Raw genomic sequence first — 5,424 nt, forward strand, 5'->3', positions numbered from 1 at the left:
TGGCAATTCTCTAAGACTATAAGTTTCAATGCAGTTGAGGATCAATAATGGTAGAATTACTTTCCTCACGGAGCGTTCTTGATACCAATTTAGACACAGGTGTGAACTAACTCCCAGCTAAAATTCATGGTACTTCTGTGTTCTATAAACTGTACAGACAGCATGGAATGATGAGGTCTATCAGAAGCAGGAATGCCTATATTCAGAACTTCTAACACTTTCTAGTTTTGGCAGCCACCCATATTACTTAACCTCTATGTCCCTCAGACAACTCCCTAGAATTTATCAAAGTCATAGATTGGTTAGGATATGCATTATTTCTAGGTCCCATCTGATGAAATTAAAGATTTTTTTTTTCCATTTTTAAGTACCTCTTATGTCTCTGGGTGTGTAATTCTCCAAATCAGACTTTGGTGCTGTTTTGAGTTAACTCACTGAAATAAGTATATTGCAAAGAAGTGACAATTTAATTCATTCATAGAACTCAGTTGTTCAAAATGATTTAATTATGTAATTTACACATTTTCCTGCCACCATCTAGTTGCTGACAGAAAGCATTTAATGAGTTAGAAATTATGAACTAAACTTCTAAAATATATTATAAAAACTTAAATTGTGACTGGAAAAACAGAAATACAATATACATATTTTTCATGAGTTATCCCCTTAAATTTTTAAATGCAAAGCTAAAGGTCAAACTAATTGTTTTTCTCTCTTTCTACAGATAGACACACATGTGCATGTGCACATATAAACCAACATAAATGCATGCACACACACACACACACAAACTTTCAAATCTTTTGAGTGTAGGTGTCTATATAAAGTCAGAAATAAATAGCTTCATAAATTAAACTTGAGTCACTGCAGTCTATTTTTAACGATATGCTCTGTACAACATTAAAATGAATGAAGAGAATAAAAATATTTTCCATCATACTAAAAATTTTTAAAAGTCTTGTTTTGCTTAGCTGTTGTTCAACACTATATTCTAGCCTCTCTTATTTGTTCAGGTACACAGTATACAAACTGATTTTCTGGTAATTTGGAATTCTGTTGTAGAAAATATTTTGTAGAGTTGATCAGAGTAGTAAAGTGTATAGCCAGGAATCATGGAACTTTCTGTTAATATCTTGAACACTTCTTTTCCAGAGTAAATGTTCATTTATATTCCATAGGCACAAGTCTGTTTCCCAGATTTGCCTTAGGCAATCCATGTTTCAGGAGATATAAATGTCTTTCCCTTTTGATAACTTTTATTATAGTGACACCTGACACATTTAGTCAGCATTTTTTCCATTCTTTACATATGTTTTTGACCCATGCGTCAGCTTTCATGTTTCTATTTATAATTTCCTGTTCTTCTGTTCAGTAGTGAGTCAGATGGCATGACCAGACTAATAACTACCTTGCACTTGGTTTTTGGTATACAAACTAGAGAAGTTGAATAGAAATTTCTGTTACTAGAATATGGTGAGGTAAGAGTTATATTTCTTTCCTTTACAGAAGAGCATACCATTAAATATAGAAGGAACTGAACTGAATGACTTGGAAACAGATGCTTCTCACAGTATAAGCACATCATAATGTGGCAGTGTGCTCCAGTAGAAAGACCATAGATTTTGGAGTAAGTGGTATTGGATTCAAAATTAGCTTCTGTTAGTTACTACCTGTGGGATTTGGAACATGTTGATTAGACTTTGTTGGTCTCCCTTTTCTGCTCTATAAAATGAGAAGGTTGGAATAGATGGGCATTTAAGGCTGCTTACAGGTCTAAATTTTAATTATTTGGGACAGGTGGCAACATAGCATAGTAGATAATGAAACAGCATAAAAGGAAAACTGTGTTCAAGTATGACACATTCTATGTGACCTTGTGCAAGTACCGACTTCTCAGATCCCCCAGGCCATTCAATATAATTGCAAAGTTGTTCCTCTAGTCTAAGGCCTTTTACTCTACGACATCCCTAATAAAAATGGTCACATCCAAATTTACCTTTCTATTATCAATAATTGTCACAATCTTTCATTTGTAAATGTGTAGTTATCTCTTATAATACCTGAAACAGGTTCCATCCTCACTCTGATACTTACTGAACTATATCAAATTACAGTTCATGTCTTATGTATTTGTTTTACCTTTTGGATTTTTTTCTCAGATAAATTCTAGTATTTTTTTATTTAAAAAACTTGAATCTGACTGATGTCTTCATTAAACATTAACGCGATGCTTTAAAAATAATCACACAGCTAATGTAATATGGAAATATTTTTGCATGACTCCACATGTATATTCGATATCATATTGCTTGTCTTCCTAAAGGGTGGGGGATGAGAGGAAGGGAAGAAGAGAATTTGGAACTCACATTTTTAAAAAATTATTTTGCATTCATATACCAAAACCTGTTGATCAATTCCCAAATTTTTGGGCATCCCCTCAATTTCCAATTCTTGGCCACCACAAAAAGAAATACTATAAATATTTTTTACATGTGGGTCCTTTTCCCTTTTTTATGATCTCTTTGGGATAGAGACCTATTAGCTGTATTGCTGGATCAAAGCATATGTACAGTATTATAGCCCTTTGGGCATAGTTCCAAATTGCTCTCCAGAATGGTTGGGTAAGTTCACAACTCCACCAGAAATGCATCACTGTTCCAATTTCCCCACATCTTTTCCAACAATTATCATTTTCCTATTTTATCATGTTAGTCAATCTGATAGGTGTGAGGTTGTACCTCAGAGTTGTTTTACTTTTCTTATCTCTAAGCAAAAGGGATTTCAAGCATATTTTCATATGATTATAGAAAGCTTTAATTTCTTCATTTGAAAATTGTCTGTTTGCCTTACCACTTGGTGCATATATGTTAAGCAATGATATTGCTTCATTGTTTGTGGTGCATTTTAGCAGGATATAATGTCCCTCCTTATCTCTTTTAATTGAATCTATCTTTACTTTTGCTTTGTCTGAGATTAGGATTGCTACACCTGCTTTTTTTACTTTAGCTGAGGCACAATATATTTTACCTTTTACCTTTACCCTATGCATATCCCCCTGTTTCAAATGCATTTCTTGTAAACAGCATATTGTAGGATTATGGTTTTTAATCCATTCTGCTATCTGCTTCTGTTTTGTGAGAATGTTCATCCCCTGCACGTTCAGGGTTATGATTTCTATCTGTGTCTTTTTCTCCATCCTAATTCCCCCTGTTTATGCTTTTATTTCTCCCTTTCCCCTTCTCCTCCTCAACAAAGTTTTGCTTTTGACCGCCGCTTTCCTCAGTTAACCCTCCCTCTTTATTCCCCTCCCTTATCTAACCGTTACCCACTTGCTACTTCTCCTCCCCCTTCTGACCACCCCCCTCCCTTTTTCCCCCCTTACCCTCCCACTTCCCGTAGGACAAGTTAGATTTCTAAACTTATCAGAGTATGTTATTCCCTTCTTGAACTAGATCAGATGACAGTAAAGCTCAAATACTGCTCTTCTCCCTCCCTTCTTTCCCTCTACTATAATATGTTTTTGTGCCACTTATTTTGGTGTAATTTACCCTTTTCTACTACCTCCTTACTGCTTCTCATAGCCCTCCCTCTATATCTCTTACTTATATTTTATATCTTTACATCAGTTAATTTATAAGGGCATTCACAACCTATGTATATCCCTTTCAATTGTCATAATAGCTGTACCATTCACACGAATGACTTATATATGTGTGTGTGTGTGTGTGTGTGTGTGTGTATATATATATATATATATATATATATATATATATATATATATATATATAACCTACATCAGATGGTATAATCCCAGATAAAGATGTAAACAACCTAAGCTTATTGGTTAATGAGGTTTGTGGGGTTTTTCCCCCTGGTTACCTTTTTATGTCTCTCTTGAGTTTTGTATTTGGAGATTAAATTTTCCATTGAGTTCTGGCCTTTTCATCAGGAAGGTCTGGAATTCCCTCATTTCATTGAATGTCCATCGCCCTGCCTGTAAAGTTATGCTTAGTTTTGCTGGGTAGTTGACCCTTGGTTGTAGTCCCAGCTCCTTTGCCCTTCGGAATATCATATTCCAATTTCTCCTGTCTTTTAATGTGGAAGCTGAGAGATCCTGCGTGATCCTGACTGTAGTTCCACGATATTTGAATTGCTTCTTTTTGGCTGCTTGCAGTATTTTCTCCTTGAGTTTATAGATCTGAAATTTGGCTATAATATTTCTTGGTGTTTTCAGTTTGGGATCTCTTTCAGGGGGTGATCGGTGAATTCTTTCAATGACTATTTTGCCCTCTGGTTCTAGGACCTCTGCGCAGTTGTCTTTGATAATTTCTTCTAAGATACTGTCAAGGCTCTTTTTTTCATTGAGGATTTCCAGTAGACCAATAACTCTCAAATTGTCTCTCCTGGATCTATTTTCCAGGTCAGTTGTTTTGCCAATCAGATATTTCACATTTTTTTTCTATTTTTTCATTCTTTACGTTTTGTTTTATTACTTCTTGGTGCCTCATAGATTCATTAGCTTCCACTTGCTCAAGTCTAATTTTTAATGAGTTAGTGTTTACATTTTGCTTTTGAGTCTCCTTTTCCAATTGGTTGATTTTGCCTCTTAGGGTGTGATTTTCTCTCTCTAGATTCTGAATCTCCGTAGCCATTTCGCCAATCTTTTTTTCCATATTTTCTTGTAGCTCCCTAATTTGGTTTTTAAAATCCTTCTTTAGCTCTTTCAGCAGTGCTTTTTGGGCTGGAGACCAGTTCATATTACCTTTTGAGGTATCTGATGTATCTACCGTATAGTTACTTTCTTCTTCCATATTTGTATTTTGATCCTGCCTGTCTCCATAAAAAGAATCTATTGTCCTCGGGTTTTTTGTGTTCTTCTTCATGTTGGTTTGCCTTTTGCTGGCTTTACAACGAATTTCTATCTGTGGGTCTCAGGGCTTTCTGTCCCAGTTTTCTTATTCTGGGGGTTGTGAGTCTAGAATTATAACCTTCAGTTTCCTGAGGTGTGGGGGAGGGGTCTGGCTCCCTGGCATCTCACTCCCTGTGGGTGCTCTCCAGCACTTGCTTTTCAGCAATGGTCTCAGCTGTTTGTTGTTTGAGCTGATGTCTGGCACTTCCCCTGGGGGAGCAAGGTTACGTCTGGGCTCCTGGCGTTGACCCCTGCTGACTCTGCCCCTATGGGACTAATGAACTTCTGCTATTTGATAACTGAAGCCCCACTACTCTCTGCTCAGATCCAGTGTTCTTTTTTTTTTTTTCCCGAGCGATTCTCTGGGTGAGGAGGGGAGGGATTAGAGCTGTTTACCTGGTCATTAAGGCTTCTGGAAGTTCAAGAAGCCGAGTTCCTGGGTCTCGCAAGCGTCAGGAGTGGGTGTTTTCACGGCCAGTGGTGTTGCGCTGCCTCTCGTCACTTCCACAGAGTGC

Source organism: Trichosurus vulpecula, chromosome 4 (genome assembly GCF_011100635.1).
Source record: "Trichosurus vulpecula isolate mTriVul1 chromosome 4, mTriVul1.pri, whole genome shotgun sequence".
NCBI lineage: Eukaryota > Metazoa > Chordata > Mammalia > Diprotodontia > Phalangeridae > Trichosurus > Trichosurus vulpecula.